General features: G+C 47.9%; 6 non-coding genes across 6 annotated transcripts; all 6 read right to left on the bottom strand.

Annotated features, from left to right (window-relative positions):
* Positions 1–1,764: 1,764 nt before the first annotated feature.
* Positions 1,765–1,955, bottom strand: LOC130343395 (U2 spliceosomal RNA). Its single transcript, XR_008882729.1, has one exon. It is a non-coding gene; the product is annotated as a U2 spliceosomal RNA (small nuclear RNA).
* Positions 1,956–4,041: 2,086 nt separating this feature from the next.
* On the bottom strand, positions 4,042–4,232 carry LOC130343396 (U2 spliceosomal RNA). The gene has a single exon (XR_008882730.1). It is a non-coding gene; the product is annotated as a U2 spliceosomal RNA (small nuclear RNA).
* A 2,071-nt stretch (positions 4,233–6,303) lies between these two features.
* On the bottom strand, positions 6,304–6,494 carry LOC130343397 (U2 spliceosomal RNA). Its single transcript, XR_008882731.1, has one exon. It is a non-coding gene; the product is annotated as a U2 spliceosomal RNA (small nuclear RNA).
* Positions 6,495–11,706: 5,212 nt separating this feature from the next.
* LOC130343399 (U2 spliceosomal RNA) lies at positions 11,707–11,897 on the bottom strand. Its single transcript, XR_008882732.1, has one exon. It is a non-coding gene; the product is annotated as a U2 spliceosomal RNA (small nuclear RNA).
* A 2,091-nt stretch (positions 11,898–13,988) lies between these two features.
* Positions 13,989–14,179, bottom strand: LOC130343400 (U2 spliceosomal RNA). Its single transcript, XR_008882733.1, has one exon. It is a non-coding gene; the product is annotated as a U2 spliceosomal RNA (small nuclear RNA).
* Positions 14,180–16,276: 2,097 nt separating this feature from the next.
* LOC130343401 (U2 spliceosomal RNA) lies at positions 16,277–16,467 on the bottom strand. Its single transcript, XR_008882734.1, has one exon. It is a non-coding gene; the product is annotated as a U2 spliceosomal RNA (small nuclear RNA).
* Positions 16,468–17,998: the final 1,531 nt, after the last annotated feature.

Consider the following 17,998-nt stretch of genomic DNA (forward strand, 5'->3'; position numbering starts at 1 on the left):
GATGCCTCCTTGGCTGTCCCCAAACGGTATCAAACCAACACCCACGGGAAGCTGTAAGCATAGAGGACATGCCTGCACCCCATTGGACTTACCTGTGTGGGTTAAACCCGGGTTATTTGACAACCTATGGCGGTGATGGTTCTGCTCAGGCAGAGCAGTGCTGATGCTCCTCATAAAGCTGTCGCTGCTGTGAAGGTTCTAGGTGACATCACAAATCCCTATGGTTACATACACAACAAAGCTGGGTTGTTGTTGTTTACACTCTGCAAGGCCTGTGGAAGTGAGTGACATCATAGCACTGTAGTTCTGAGGGTTCTAGATGGATGCAACAATCTCCTGTTGCTTCTATGAAGGCCATAATAGACGACATCACCAAACAGCTCCATAGTCACATACACAGCAAAGGAGAGATGTTGTTTACACCTAGTGATGTCAGTGGTATTGAGTGACATCACAGCACAGTGCTAAGGCTCCTGGGCCTGGACACAGCAGCGGCTGCAATATCTCAACGGAGAATACGTTTATATATATGTGTGTGTGTGCGCGTATATATATATATATATATATATATATATATATATATATATATATTTCTCCGCCGAAATCACTTTTAAACCCATTTCCACCTTTTTTTCCCTTCTCTTCCTCTTACTTTTTTTTCACGTTTTTTTACGTTTTTCTCCTTTTCGCCTCTTTTCTGGGCGTATTATTCTTCTTTTTCTTCTTTTTTTTTCGTCTAATGCATACCCCATCAGTGCAGCAATGCTTATTCAATACCGCCAGCAGATGGAGACACTGGGGGATAATTTTCTAAGGATTTATACTGATTTTTCCTGTCTGAATTTGTCGCACAGAAAGTTGCAGGCCAAATATGTGTGACATTTCTGCGACTTTAGCTTCTAGAGCATTTTTACAACATTATACATAGGTGCTGAATACATAAAAAGCGACTGTTCAGCGACAGACAAGTCGCATCGGCTGAAAGTAGGCCAGAATGTCAGTCCATGTTGGAGCAGGTTTAGATACAGTCTAAAGTATAGATCTCAAAGTCTGTGCACAGAATTTAGCAAGGGCCTCGCACCTTCTGATGCATCAGGTAGGTGCACAATAGCATAGCCTAACCCTCTGTACTTTGGTCTATATTGATGCGGGACATAGACAGCCAGCTGATGACCAATCCATTAGTGCAATGGATGGCTGGAAGCATTTGTCTTTGCCTTTGCAATACCACAGAAGCAATGCATGGTCAATGTACAGCAATGACACACCTGTGTGAACAGCCAGGAGACCCCCCCCCCCCCATGTTATGTTACATAGTTACATAGTTAGTACGGTCGAAAAAAGACATATGTCCATCAAGTTCAACCAGGGAATTAAGGGGTAGGGGTGTGGCGCGATATTGGGGAAGGGATGAGATTTTATATTTCTTCATAAGCATTAATCTTATTTTGTCAATTAGGAACATTCAGCACCCACCCGCTATCAAGGCAGCTGCCTATCATGTCATGCCCTACCTGCACAGGTGTGCTGGCTATTTAAATGATCCAATTAAGGAGGCCATTTAGTCAGCAGCAGCAGAAGTCCTGTGCCTGGATGCTCCAACAGCGGCCAGACACAAGCAGAAGCAGAAGCAGCAGAAGCAGCAGCAGCACCACCTTTTGTTTTTTGGCTGCAGCAGCAGCAAGGCCCACAGGGCTGGCTAGCTGGCTAGCCAGCAAGCAGGTAGCAATGAAAGTAGGAATCTTTCTTTTTAACCCTGTAAGGGGGTGGTGCACTGTACCCGAAGATACTGCCATATCGGGTCAATGCATAGGGCGACGGAAGCAAGCTTCGAAATCGGCCCCCGTTCTCAAAAATCCATTTAATATATGGTCCCCAGATAGGGGACGTATCAGATATTAAACTGATAAGAACAGATACTACACTTGATCTTAGCCAAAAGGCCGAGAAGCGATAACCGTGAAAGGGGCGGGCCCAACAAGGTGCCCTTCATGGGCACTATCACTGCTTGCTGTCAGGGAGGCTGCCAGACAATTTTCCATGCACACTCTGGGCTGGGGGGCAGTCAACCACCAGTACACACAGCAGAACCTAAACCCATACCATTATTGCTAAGCAGCAAGACAGGGGCCCATTGCACTCCCACGGGGCCTTTTTAAATGCAATCCATAACCCGGATTTGCCAGGAACCCTTCTTACTCCTCCTACTTGCATGTGACACTGGGCTTAGGATCTGCATAGGAAACACACACACAAGCACACACCTACCTTTGTTGCCTGCAGATGCCTCCTTGGCTGTCCCCAAACGGTATCAAACCAACACCCACGGGAAGCTGTAAGCATAGAGGACATGCCTGCACCCCATTGGACTTACCTGTGTGGGTTAAACCCGGGTTATTTGACAACCTATGGCGGTGATGGTTCTGCTCAGGCAGAGCAGTGCTGATGCTCCTCATAAAGCTGTCGCTGCTGTGAAGGTTCTAGGTGACATCACAAATCCCTATGGTTACATACACAACAAAGCTGGGTTGTTGTTGTTTACACTCTGCAAGGCCTGTGGAAGTGAGTGACATCATAGCACTGTAGTTCTGAGGGTTCTAGATGGATGCAACAATCTCCTGTTGCTTCTATGAAGGCCATAATAGACGACATCACCAAACAGCTCCATAGTCACATACACAGCAAAGGAGAGATGTTGTTTACACCTAGTGATGTCAGTGGTATTGAGTGACATCACAGCACAGTGCTAAGGCTCCTGGGCCTGGACACAGCAGCGGCTGCAATATCTCAACGGAGAATACGTTTATATATATGTGTGTGTGTGCGCGTATATATATATATATATATATATATATATATATATATTTCTCCGCCGAAATCACTTTTAAACCCATTTCCACCTTTTTTTCCCTTCTCTTCCTCTTACTTTTTTTTCACGTTTTTTTACGTTTTTCTCCTTTTCGCCTCTTTTCTGGGCGTATTATTCTTCTTTTTCTTCTTTTTTTTCGTCTAATGCATACCCCATCAGTGCAGCAATGCTTATTCAATACCGCCAGCAGATGGAGACACTGGGGGATAATTTTCTAAGGATTTATACTGATTTTTCCTGTCTGAATTTGTCGCACAGAAAGTTGCAGGCCAAATATGTGTGACATTTCTGCGACTTTAGCTTCTAGAGCATTTTTACAACATTATACATAGGTGCTGAATACATAAAAAGCGACTGTTCAGCGACAGACAAGTCGCATCGGCTGAAAGTAGGCCAGAATGTCAGTCCATGTTGGAGCAGGTTTAGATACAGTCTAAAGTATAGATCTCAAAGTCTGTGCACAGAATTTAGCAAGGGCCTCGCACCTTCTGATGCATCAGGTAGGTGCACAATAGCATAGCCTAACCCTCTGTACTTTGGTCTATATTGATGCGGGACATAGACAGCCAGCTGATGACCAATCCATTAGTGCAATGGATGGCTGGAAGCATTTGTCTTTGCCTTTGCAATACCACAGAAGCAATGCATGGTCAATGTACAGCAATGACACACCTGTGTGAACAGCCAGGAGACCCCCCCCCCCCCCCCCATGTTATGTTACATAGTTACATAGTTAGTACGGTCGAAAAAAGACATATGTCCATCAAGTTCAACCAGGGAATTAAGGGGTAGGGGTGTGGCGCGATATTGGGGAAGGGATGAGATTTTATATTTCTTCATAAGCATTAATCTTATTTTGTCAATTAGGAACATTCAGCACCCACCCGCTATCAAGGCAGCTGCCTATCATGTCATGCCCTACCTGCACAGGTGTGCTGGCTATTTAAATGATCCAATTAAGGAGGCCATTTAGTCAGCAGCAGCAGAAGTCCTGTGCCTGGACGCTCCAACAGCGGCCAGACACAAGCAGAAGCAGAAGCAGCAGAAGCAGCAGCAGCACCACCTTTTGTTTTTTGGCTGCAGCAGCAGCAAGGCCCACAGGGCTGGCTAGCTGGCTAGCCAGCAAGCAGGTAGCAATGAAAGTAGGAATCTTTCTTTTTAACCCTGTAAGGGGGTGGTGCACTGTACCCGAAGATACTGCCATATCGGGTCAATGCATAGGGCGACGGAAGCAAGCTTCGAAATCGGCCCCCGTTCTCAAAAATCCATTTAATATATGGTCCCCAGATAGGGGACGTATCAGATATTAAACTGATAAGAACAGATACTACACTTGATCTTAGCCAAAAGGCCGAGAAGCGATAACCGTGAAAGGGGCGGGCCCAACAAGGTGCCCTTCATGGGCACTATCACTGCTTGCTGTCAGGGAGGCTGCCAGACAATTTTCCATGCACACTCTGGGCTGGGGGGCAGTCAACCACCAGTACACACAGCAGAACCTAAACCCATACCATTATTGCTAAGCAGCAAGACAGGGGCCCATTGCACTCCCACGGGGCCTTTTTAAATGCAATCCATAACCCGGATTTGCCAGGAACCCTTCTTACTCCTCCTACTTGCATGTGACACTGGGCTTAGGATCTGCATAGGAAACACACACACAAGCACACACCTACCTTTGTTGCCTGCAGATGCCTCCTTGGCTGTCCACAAACGGTATCAAACCAACACCCACGGGAAGCTGTAAGCATAGAGGACATGCCTGCACCCCATTGGACTTACCTGTGTGGGTTAAACCCGGGTTATTTGACAACCTATGGCGGTGATGGTTCTGCTCAGGCAGAGCAGTGCTGATGCTCCTCATAAAGCTGTCGCTGCTGTGAAGGTTCTAGGTGACATCACAAATCCCTATGGTTACATACACAACAAAGCTGGGTTGTTGTTGTTTACACTCTGCAAGGCCTGTGGAAGTGAGTGACATCATAGCACTGTAGTTCTGAGGGTTCTAGATGGATGCAACAATCTCCTGTTGCTTCTATGAAGGCCATAATAGACGACATCACCAAACAGCTCCATAGTCACATACACAGCAAAGGAGAGATGTTGTTTACACCTAGTGATGTCAGTGGTATTGAGTGACATCACAGCACAGTGCTAAGGCCCCTGGGCCTGGACACAGCAGCGGCTGCAATATCTCAACGGAGAATACGTTTATATATATGTGTGTGTGTGCGCGTATATATATATATATATATATATATATATATATATATTTCTCCGCCGAAATCACTTTTAAACCCATTTCCACCTTTTTTTCCCTTCTCTTCCTCTTACTTTTTTTTCACGTTTTTTTACGTTTTTCTCCTTTTCGCCTCTTTTCTGGGCGTATTATTCTTCTTTTTCTTCTTTTTTTTCGTCTAATGCATACCCCATCAGTGCAGCAATGCTTATTCAATACCGCCAGCAGATGGAGACACTGGGGGATAATTTTCTAAGGATTTATACTGATTTTTCCTGTCTGAATTTGTCGCACAGAAAGTTGCAGGCCAAATATGTGTGACATTTCTGCGACTTTAGCTTCTAGAGCATTTTTACAACATTATACATAGGTGCTGAATACATAAAAAGCGACTGTTCAGCGACAGACAAGTCGCATCGGCTGAAAGTAGGCCAGAATGTCAGTCCATGTTGGAGCAGGTTTAGATACAGTCTAAAGTATAGATCTCAAAGTCTGTGCACAGAATTTAGCAAGGGCCTCGCACCTTCTGATGCATCAGGTAGGTGCACAATAGCATAGCCTAACCCTCTGTACTTTGGTCTATATTGATGCGGGACATAGACAGCCAGCTGATGACCAATCCATTAGTGCAATGGATGGCTGGAAGCATTTGTCTTTGCCTTTGCAATACCACAGAAGCAATGCATGGTCAATGTACAGCAATGACACACCTGTGTGAACAGCCAGGAGACCCCCCCCCCCATGTTATGTTACATAGTTACATAGTTAGTACGGTCGAAAAAAGACATATGTCCATCAAGTTCAACCAGGGAATTAAGGGGTAGGGGTGTGGCGCGATATTGGGGAAGGGATGAGATTTTATATTTCTTCATAAGCATTAATCTTATTTTGTCAATTAGGAACATTCAGCACCCACCCGCTATCAAGGCAGCTGCCTATCATGTCATGCCCTACCTGCACAGGTGTGCTGGCTACTCAAATGATCCAATTAAGGAGGCCATTTAGTCAGCAGCAGCAGAAGTCCTGTGCCTGGACGCTCCAACAGCGGCCAGACACAAGCAGCAGCAGAAGCAGCAGCAGCACCACCTTTTGTTTTTTGGCTGCAGCAGCAGCAAGGCCCACAGGGCTGGCTAGCTGGCTAGCCAGCAAGCAGGTAGCAATGAAAGTAGGAATCTTTCTTTTTAACCCTGTAAGGGGGTGGTGCACTGTACCCGAAGATACTGCCATATCGGGTCAATGCATAGGGCGACGGAAGCAAGCTTCGAAATCGGCCCCCGTTCTCAAAAATCCATTTAATATATGGTCCCCAGATAGGGGACGTATCAGATATTAAACTGATAAGAACAGATACTACACTTGATCTTAGCCAAAAGGCCGAGAAGCGATAACCGTGAAAGGGGCGGGCCCAACAAGGTGCCCTTCATGGGCACTATCACTGCTTGCTGTCAGGGAGGCTGCCAGACAATTTTCCATGCACACTCTGGGCTGGGGGGCAGTCAACCACCAGTACACACAGCAGAACCTAAACCCATACCATTATTGCTAAGCAGCAAGACAGGGGCCCATTGCACTCCCACGGGGCCTTTTTAAATGCAATCCATAACCCGGATTTGCCAGGAACCCTTCTTACTCCTCCTACTTGCATGTGACACTGGGCTTAGGATCTGCATAGGAAACACACACACAAGCACACACCTACCTTTGTTGCCTGCAGATGCCTCCTTGGCTGTCCCCAAACGGTATCAAACCAACACCCACGGGAAGCTGTAAGCATAGAGGACATGCCTGCACCCCATTGGACTTACCTGTGTGGGTTAAACCCGGGTTATTTGACAACCTATGGCGGTGATGGTTCTGCTCAGGCAGAGCAGTGCTGATGCTCCTCATAAAGCTGTCGCTGCTGTGAAGGTTCTAGGTGACATCACAAATCCCTATGGTTACATACACAACAAAGCTGGGTTGTTGTTGTTTACACTCTGCAAGGCCTGTGGAAGTGAGTGACATCATAGCACTGTAGTTCTGAGGGTTCTAGATGGATGCAACAATCTCCTGTTGCTTCTATGAAGGCCATAATAGACGACATCACCAAACAGCTCCATAGTCACATACACAGCAAAGGAGAGATGTTGTTTACACCTAGTGATGTCAGTGGTATTGTCACGATGCCGGCTGGCAGGAGGTGGATCCTCTGTGCCAGAGAGGGATAGCGAGGACCGTGCTAGTGGACCGGTTCTAAGACACTACAGGTTTTCACCAGAGCCCGCCGCAAAGCGGGATGGTCTTGCTGCGGCGGTAGTGACCAGGTCGTATCCACTAGCAACGGCTCACCTCTCTGGCTGCTGAAGATAGGCGAGGTACAAGGGAGTAGGCAGAAGCAAAGTCGGACGTAGCAGAAGGTCGGGGGCAGGCGGCAAGGTTCGTAGTCAGGGGAGATAGCAAAGTTCTGGTACACAGGGTATAAACACACAAAAACGCTTTCACTAGGCTCTAGGGCAACAAGATCCGGCAAGGAAGTGCAAGGGAGGAGACTAGATATAGCCAGGAAACAGATGGGAACCAATTAAGCTAATTGGGCCAGGCACCAATCATTGGTGCACTGGCCCTTTAAGTCTCAGGGAGCTGGCGCGCGCGCGCCCTAGAGAGCGGAGCCGCGCGCGCCAGCACATGACCGCAGGAGACGGGAACGGGTAAGTGACCTGGGATGCGATTCGCGAGCGGGCGCGTCCCGCTGTGCGAATCGCATCCCCAACGGCCATGACAGGGCAGCGCTCCCGGTCAGCGCTGACCGGGGAGCTGCAGGGAGAAAGGCGCCGTGAGCGCTCCGGGGAGGAGCGGGGACCCGGAGCGCTAGGCGTAACAGTACCCCCCCCCTTAGGTCTCCCCTTCTCTTTATCGGGTAACTGCCTCCCCTGGGATGAGGACACCGGGAAAGGAAGGAGGGATTCCTCAACGGCAGGCAGAACCGCAGGAGTAGGAATGGGGAGAGAGGGCAGAGGGCGAGACCTGGCACGGGGCAGTGTGACACCAGGACGAGGGCCATGAGGGGACACAGAAGCTTGCCTGGGAGGGGGGGAGGGGCATTTCCTGTGGCAGGCAGAGTCCTTAATGACCTTAGGGGGACCGGATACAGGAGGAACCACAGAGTTACGGCAAGGGTTACTGGGAACCGGTTTTAGACAGTTCTTGGCACAAGAGGACCCCCAACTCTTGATCTCCCCAGTGGACCAATCCAGGGTTGGGGAATGAAGTTGAAGCCAGGGAAGTCCAAGGAGAATTTCCGAGGTGCAATTGGGGAGGACCAAAAGTTCAATCCTCTCGTGATGAGATCCGATGCTCATAAGAAGGGACTCCGTGCGGAAACGTATGGTACAGTCCAACCTGGCTCCGTTGACCGCGGAGATGCGGAGTGGCTTGACAAGACGGGTCACCGGAATATGGAATTTATTCACAAAGGACTCCCGAATAAAATTCCCAGAAGCTCCAGAGTCCAGACAGGCCACGGCTGAGAGGGGAGAGCTGGCTGAAGTGGAAATCCGAACAGGTACCTTGAGACGTGGAGAAGCCGACTTGGCATCAAGAGACGCCACACCCACGAGAGCTGAGTGTGAGCGTGCGTTTCCCAAACGTGGAGGACGGATTGGGCAATCCACCAGAAAATGTTCAGTACTGGCACAGTACAAACAAAGATTCTCTTCCTTACGGCGATTCCTCTCTTCCAGGGTCAGGCGAGACCGATCCACTTGCATGGCCTCCTCGGCGGGAGGCCTAGGCGCAGATTGCAGTGGAGACTGTGGGAGAGGTGGCCAGAGATCTAAGTCTTTTTCCTGGCGGAGCTCTTGATGCCTCTCAGAAAAACGCATGTCAATGCGAGTGGCTAGATGAATGAGTTCATGTAGATTAGCAGGAGTCTCTCGTGCGGCCAGAACATCTTTAATGTTGCTGGATAGGCCTTTTTTAAAGGTCGCGCAGAGAGCCTCATTATTCCAGGAAAGTTCAGAAGCAAGAGTACGGAATTGTATGGCGTACTCGCCAACGGAGGAATTACCCTGGACCAGGTTCAGCAGGGCAGTCTCAGCAGAAGAGGCTCGGGCAGGTTCCTCAAAGACACTTCGAATTTCCGAGAAGAAGGAGTGTACAGAGGCAGTGACGGGGTCATCACGGTCCCAGAGCGGTGTGGCCCATGACAGGGCTTTTCCAGACAGAAGGCTGACTACGAAAGCCACCTTAGACCTTTCAGTAGGAAACTGATCCGACATCATCTCCAGATGCAGGGAACATTGGGAAAGAAAGCCACGGCAAAACTTAGAGTCCCCATTAAATTTGTCCGGCAAAGACAGGCGGAGGCTAGGAGTGGCCACTCGCTGCGGAAGAGGTGCAGGAGCTGGCGGAGGAGATGGTTGCTGCTGCTGTAGCTGAGACTGAATCTGCTGTAGCTGCGACTGGAGTTGCTGAGTCATGGTGGTCAAGTACGACAGCTGGTGATCTTGTTGGGCAATCTGTCGGGCTTGCTGGGCGACCAGTGTGGGGAGGTCGGCGACAACAGGCAGAGGAACTTCAGCGGGATCCATGGCCGGATCTACTGTCACGATGCCGGCTGGCAGGAGGTGGATCCTCTGTGCCAGAGAGGGATAGCGAGGACCGTGCTAGTGGACCGGTTCTAAGACACTACAGGTTTTCACCAGAGCCCGCCGCAAAGCGGGATGGTCTTGCTGCGGCGGTAGTGACCAGGTCGTATCCACTAGCAACGGCTCACCTCTCTGGCTGCTGAAGATAGGCGAGGTACAAGGGAGTAGGCAGAAGCAAAGTCGGACGTAGCAGAAGGTCGGGGGCAGGCGGCAAGGTTCGTAGTCAGGGGAGATAGCAAAGTTCTGGTACACAGGGTATAAACACACAAAAACGCTTTCACTAGGCTCTAGGGCAACAAGATCCGGCAAGGAAGTGCAAGGGAGGAGACTAGATATAGCCAGGAAACAGATGGGAACCAATTAAGCTAATTGGGCCAGGCACCAATCATTGGTGCACTGGCCCTTTAAGTCTCAGGGAGCTGGCGCGCGCGCGCCCTAGAGAGCGGAGCCGCGCGCGCCAGCACATGACCGCAGGAGACGGGAACGGGTAAGTGACCTGGGATGCGATTCGCGAGCGGGCGCGTCCCGCTGTGCGAATCGCATCCCCAACGGCCATGACAGGGCAGCGCTCCCGGTCAGCGCTGACCGGGGAGCTGCAGGGAGAAAGGCGCCGTGAGCGCTCCGGGGAGGAGCGGGGACCCGGAGCGCTAGGCGTAACAGGTATTGAGTGACATCACAGCACAGTGCTAAGGCTCCTGGGCCTGGACACAGCAGCGGCTGCAATATCTCAACGGAGAATACGTTTATATATATGTGTGTGTGTGCGCGTATATATATATATATATATATATATATATATATATATATATTTCTCCGCCGAAATCACTTTTAAACCCATTTCCACCTTTTTTTCCCTTCTCTTCCTCTTACTTTTTTTTCACGTTTTTTTACGTTTTTCTCCTTTTCGCCTCTTTTCTGGGCGTATTATTCTTCTTTTTCTTCTTTTTTTTCGTCTAATGCATACCCCATCAGTGCAGCAATGCTTATTCAATACCGCCAGCAGATGGAGACACTGGGGGATAATTTTCTAAGGATTTATACTGATTTTTCCTGTCTGAATTTGTCGCACAGAAAGTTGCAGGCCAAATATGTGTGACATTTCTGCGACTTTAGCTTCTAGAGCATTTTTACAACATTATACATAGGTGCTGAATACATAAAAAGCGACTGTTCAGCGACAGACAAGTCGCATCGGCTGAAAGTAGGCCAGAATGTCAGTCCATGTTGGAGCAGGTTTAGATACAGTCTAAAGTATAGATCTCAAAGTCTGTGCACAGAATTTAGCAAGGGCCTCGCACCTTCTGATGCATCAGGTAGGTGCACAATAGCATAGCCTAACCCTCTGTACTTTGGTCTATATTGATGCGGGACATAGACAGCCAGCTGATGACCAATCCATTAGTGCAATGGATGGCTGGAAGCATTTGTCTTTGCCTTTGCAATACCACAGAAGCAATGCATGGTCAATGTACAGCAATGACACACCTGTGTGAACAGCCAGGAGACCCCCCCCCCCCCCATGTTATGTTACATAGTTACATAGTTAGTACGGTCGAAAAAAGACATATGTCCATCAAGTTCAACCAGGGAATTAAGGGGTAGGGGTGTGGCGCGATATTGGGGAAGGGATGAGATTTTATATTTCTTCATAAGCATTAATCTTATTTTGTCAATTAGGAACATTCAGCACCCACCCGCTATCAAGGCAGCTGCCTATCATGTCATGCCCTACCTGCACAGGTGTGCTGGCTACTCAAATGATCCAATTAAGGAGGCCATTTAGTCAGCAGCAGCAGAAGTCCTGTGCCTGGACGCTCCAACAGCGGCCAGACACAAGCAGCAGCAGAAGCAGCAGCAGCACCACCTTTTGTTTTTTGGCTGCAGCAGCAGCAAGGCCCACAGGGCTGGCTAGCTGGCTAGCCAGCAAGCAGGTAGCAATGAAAGTAGGAATCTTTCTTTTTAACCCTGTAAGGGGGTGGTGCACTGTACCCGAAGATACTGCCATATCGGGTCAATGCATAGGGCGACGGAAGCAAGCTTCGAAATCGGCCCCCGTTCTCAAAAATCCATTTAATATATGGTCCCCAGATAGGGGACGTATCAGATATTAAACTGATAAGAACAGATACTACACTTGATCTTAGCCAAAAGGCCGAGAAGCGATAACCGTGAAAGGGGCGGGCCCAACAAGGTGCCCTTCATGGGCACTATCACTGCTTGCTGTCAGGGAGGCTGCCAGACAATTTTCCATGCACACTCTGGGCTGGGGGGCAGTCAACCACCAGTACACACAGCAGAACCTAAACCCATACCATTATTGCTAAGCAGCAAGACAGGGGCCCATTGCACTCCCACGGGGCCTTTTTAAATGCAATCCATAACCCGGATTTGCCAGGAACCCTTCTTACTCCTCCTACTTGCATGTGACACTGGGCTTAGGATCTGCATAGGAAACACACACACAAGCACACACCTACCTTTGTTGCCTGCAGATGCCTCCTTGGCTGTCCCCAAACGGTATCAAACCAACACCCACGGGAAGCTGTAAGCATAGAGGACATGCCTGCACCCCATTGGACTTACCTGTGTGGGTTAAACCCGGGTTATTTGACAACCTATGGCGGTGATGGTTCTGCTCAGGCAGAGCAGTGCTGATGCTCCTCATAAAGCTGTCGCTGCTGTGAAGGTTCTAGGTGACATCACAAATCCCTATGGTTACATACACAACAAAGCTGGGTTGTTGTTGTTTACACTCTGCAAGGCCTGTGGAAGTGAGTGACATCATAGCACTGTAGTTCTGAGGGTTCTAGATGGATGCAACAATCTCCTGTTGCTTCTATGAAGGCCATAATAGACGACATCACCAAACAGCTCCATAGTCACATACACAGCAAAGGAGAGATGTTGTTTACACCTAGTGATGTCAGTGGTATTGAGTGACATCACAGCACAGTGCTAAGGCTCCTGGGCCTGGACACAGCAGCGGCTGCAATATCTCAACGGAGAATACGTTTATATATATGTGTGTGTGTGCGCGTATATATATATATATATATATATATATATATATATATATATATATTTCTCCGCCGAAATCACTTTTAAACCCATTTCCACCTTTTTTTCCCTTCTCTTCCTCTTACTTTTTTTTCACGTTTTTTTACGTTTTTCTCCTTTTCGCCTCTTTTCTGGGCGTATTATTCTTCTTTTTCTTCTTTTTTTTTCGTCTAATGCATACCCCATCAGTGCAGCAATGCTTATTCAATACCGCCAGCAGATGGAGACACTTGGGGATAATTTTCTAAGGATTTATACTGATTTTTCCTGTCTGAATTTGTCGCACAGAAAGTTGCAGGCCAAATATGTGTGACATTTCTGCGACTTTAGCTTCTAGAGCATTTTTACAACATTATACATAGGTGCTGAATACATAAAAAGCGACTGTTCAGCGACAGACAAGTCGCATCGGCTGAAAGTAGGCCAGAATGTCAGTCCATGTTGGAGCAGGTTTAGATACAGTCTAAAGTATAGATCTCAAAGTCTGTGCACAGAATTTAGCAAGGGCCTCGCACCTTCTGATGCATCAGGTAGGTGCACAATAGCATAGCCTAACCCTCTGTACTTTGGTCTATATTGATGCGGGACATAGACAGCCAGCTGATGACCAATCCATTAGTGCAATGGATGGCTGGAAGCATTTGTCTTTGCCTTTGCAATACCACAGAAGCAATGCATGGTCAATGTACAGCAATGACACACCTGTGTGAACAGCCAGGAGACCCCCCCCCCCCCATGTTATGTTACATAGTTACATGGTTAGTACGGTCGAAAAAAGACATATGTCCATCAAGTTCAACCAGGGAATTAAGGGGTAGGGGTGTGGCGCGATATTGGGGAAGGGATGAGATTTTATATTTCTTCATAAGCATTAATCTTATTTTGTCAATTAGGAACATTCAGCACCCACCCGCTATCAAGGCAGCTGCCTATCATGTCATGCCGTACCTGCACAGGTGTGCTGGCTACTCAAATGATCCAATTAAGGAGGCCATTTAGTCAGCAGCAGCAGAAGTCCTGTGCCTGGACGCTCCAACAGCGGCCAGACACAAGCAGAAGCAGAAGCAGCAGAAGCAGCAGAAGCAGCACCTTTTGTTTTTTGGCTGCAGCAGCAGCAAGGCCCACAGGGCTGGCTAGCTGGCTAGCCAGCAAGCAGGTAGCAATGAAAGTAGGAATCTTTCTTTTTAACCCTGTAAGGGGGTGGTGCACTGTACCCGAAGATACTGCCATATCGGGTCAATGCATAGGGCGACGGAAGCAAGCTTCGAAATCGGCCCCCGTTCTCAAAAATCCATTTAATATATGGTCCCCAGATAGGGGACGTATCAGATATTAAACTGATAAGAACAGATACTACACTTGATCTTAGCCAAAAGGCCGAGAAGCGATAACCGTGAAAGGGGCGGGCCCAACAAGGTGCCCTTCATGGGCACTATCACTGCTTGCTGTCAGGGAGGCTGCCAGACAATTTTCCATGCACACTCTGGGCTGGGGGGCAGTCAACCACCAGTACACACAGCAGAACCTAAACCCATACCATTATTGCTAAGCAGCAAGACAGGGGCCCATTGCACTCCCACGGGGCCTTTTTAAATGCAATCCATAACCCGGATTTGCCAGGAACCCTTCTTACTCCTCCTACTTGCATGTGACACTGGGCTTAGGATCTGCATAGGAAACACACACACAAGCACACACCTACCTTTGTTGCCTGCAGATGCCTCCTTGGCTGTCCCCAAACGGTATCAAACCAACACCCACGGGAAGCTGTAAGCATAGAGGACATGCCTGCACCCCATTGGACTTACCTGTGTGGGTTAAACCCGGGTTATTTGACAACCTATGGCGGTGATGGTTCTGCTCAGGCAGAGCAGTGCTGATGCTCCTCATAAAGCTGTCGCTGCTGTGAAGGTTCTAGGTGACATCACAAATCCCTATGGTTACATACACAACAAAGCTGGGTTGTTGTTGTTTACACTCTGCAAGGCCTGTGGAAGTGAGTGACATCATAGCACTGTAGTTCTGAGGGTTCTAGATGGATGCAACAATCTCCTGTTGCTTCTATGAAGGCCATAATAGACGACATCACCAAACAGCTCCATAGTCACATACACAGCAAAGGAGAGATGTTGTTTACACCTAGTGATGTCAGTGGTATTGAGTGACATCACAGCACAGTGCTAAGGCTCCTGGGCCTGGACACAGCAGCGGCTGCAATATCTCAACGGAGAATACGTTTATATATATGTGTGTGTGTGCGCGTATATATATATATATATATATATATATATATATATATATATATATTTCTCCGCCGAAATCACTTTTAAACCCATTTCCACCTTTTTTTCCCTTCTCTTCCTCTTACTTTTTTTTCACGTTTTTTTACGTTTTTCTCCTTTTCGCCTCTTTTCTGGGCGTATTATTCTTCTTTTTCTTCTTTTTTTTCGTCTAATGCATACCCCATCAGTGCAGCAATGCTTATTCAATACCGCCAGCAGATGGAGACACTGGGGGATAATTTTCTAAGGATTTATACTGATTTTTCCTGTCTGAATTTGTCGCACAGAAAGTTGCAGGCCAAATATGTGTGACATTTCTGCGACTTTAGCTTCTAGAGCATTTTTACAACATTATACATAGGTGCTGAATACATAAAAAGCGACTGTTCAGCGACAGACAAGTCGCATCGGCTGAAAGTAGGCCAGAATGTCAGTCCATGTTGGAGCAGGTTTAGATACAGTCTAAAGTATATATCTCAAAGTCTGTGCACAGAATTTAGCAAGGGCCTCGCACCTTCTGATGCATCAGGTAGGTGCACAATAGCATAGCCTAACCCTCTGTACTTTGGTCTATATTGATGCGGGACATAGACAGCCAGCTGATGACCAATCCATTAGTGCAATGGATGGCTGGAAGCATTTGTCTTTGCCTTTGCAATACCACAGAAGCAATGCATGGTCAATGTACAGCAATGACACACCTGTGTGAACAGCCAGGAGACCCCCCCCCCCCCCCCCCCCATGTTATGTTACATAGTTACATAGTTAGTACGGTCGAAAAAAGACATATGTCCATCAAGTTCAACCAGGGAATTAAGGGGTAGGGGTGTGGCGCGATATTGGGGAAGGGATGAGATTTTATATTTCTTCATAAGCATTAATCTTATTTTGTCAATTAGGAACATTCAGCACCCACCCGCTATCAAGGCAGCTGCCTATCATGTCATGCCGTACCTGCACAGGTGTGCTGGCTACTCAAATGATCCAATTAAGGAGGCCATTTAGTCAGCAGCAGCAGAAGTCCTGTGCCTGGACGCTCCAACAGCGGCCAGACACAAGCAGAAGCAGAAGCAGCAGAAGCAGCAGCAGCACCACCTTTTGTTTTTTGGCTGCAGCAGCAGCAAGGCCCACAGGGCTGGCTAGCTGGCTAGCCAGCAAGCAGGTAGCAATGAAAGTAGGAATCTTTCTTTTTAACCCTGTAAGGGGGTGGTGCACTGTACCCGAAGATACTGCCATATCGGGTCAATGCATAGGGCGACGGAAGCAAGCTTCGAAATCGGCCCCCGTTCTCAAAAATCCATTTAATATATGGTCCCCAGATAGGGGACGTATCAGATATTAAACTGATAAGAACAGATACTACACTTGATCTTAGCCAAAAGGCCGAGAAGCGATAACCGTGAAAGGGGCGGGCCCAACAAGGTGCCCTTCATGGGCACTATCACTGCTTGCTGTCAGGGAGGCTGCCAGACAATTTTCCATGCACACTCTGGGCTGGGGGGCAGTCAACCACCAGTACACACAGCAGAACCTAAACCCATACCATTATTGCTAAGCAGCAAGACAGGGGCCCATTGCACTCCCACGGGGCCTTTTTAAATGCAATCCATAACCCGGATTTGCCAGGAACCCTTCTTACTCCTCCTACTTGCATGTGACACTGGGCTTAGGATCTGCATAGGAAACACACACACAAGCACACACCTACCTTTGTTGCCTGCAGATGCCTCCTTGGCTGTCCCCAAACGGTATCAAACCAACACCCACGGGAAGCTGTAAGCATAGAGGACATGCCTGCACCCCATTGGACTTACCTGTGTGGGTTAAACCCGGGTTATTTGACAACCTATGGCGGTGATGGTTCTGCTCAGGCAGAGCAGTGCTGATGCTCCTCATAAAGCTGTCGCTGCTGTGAAGGTTCTAGGTGACATCACAAATCCCTATGGTTACATACACAACAAAGCTGGGTTGTTGTTGTTTACACTCTGCAAGGCCTGTGGAAGTGAGTGACATCATAGCACTGTAGTTCTGAGGGTTCTAGATGGATGCAACAATCTCCTGTTGCTTCTATGAAGGCCATAATAGACGACATCACCAAACAGCTCCATAGTCACATACACAGCAAAGGAGAGATGTTGTTTACACCTAGTGATGTCAGTGGTATTGAGTGACATCACAGCACAGTGCTAAGGCTCCTGGGCCTGGACACAGCAGCGGCTGCAATATCTCAACGGAGAATACGTTTATATATATGTGTGTGTGTGCGCGTATATATATATATATATATATATATATATATATATATATATATTTCTCCGCCGAAATCACTTTTAAACCCATTTCCACCTTTTTTTCCCTTCTCTTCCTCTTACTTTTTTTTCACGTTTTTTTACGTTTTTCTCCTTTTCGCCTCTTTTCTGGGCGTATTATTCTTCTTTTTCTTCTTTTTTTTCGTCTAATGCATACCCCATCAGTGCAGCAATGCTTATTCAATACCGCCAGCAGATGGAGACACTGGGGGATAATTTTCTAAGGATTTATACTGATTTTTCCTGTCTGAATTTGTCGCACAGAAAGTTGCAGGCCAAATATGTGTGACATTTCTGCGACTTTAGCTTCTAGAGCATTTTTACAACATTATACATAGGTGCTGAATACATAAAAAGCGACTGTTCAGCGACAGACAAGTCGCATCGGCTGAAAGTAGGCCAGAATGTCAGTCCATGTTGGAGCAGGTTTAGATACAGTCTAAAGTATAGATCTCAAAGTCTGTGCACAGAATTTAGCAAGGGCCTCGCACCTTCTGATGCATCAGGTAGGTGCACAATAGCATAGCCTAACCCTCTGTACTTTGGTCTATATTGATGCGGGACATAGACAGCCAGCTGATGACCAATCCATTAGTGCAATGGATGGCTGGAAGCAT

The sequence above is a fragment of the Hyla sarda genome, unplaced genomic scaffold (genome assembly GCF_029499605.1).
Source record: "Hyla sarda isolate aHylSar1 unplaced genomic scaffold, aHylSar1.hap1 scaffold_679, whole genome shotgun sequence".
Lineage (NCBI taxonomy): Eukaryota > Metazoa > Chordata > Amphibia > Anura > Hylidae > Hyla > Hyla sarda.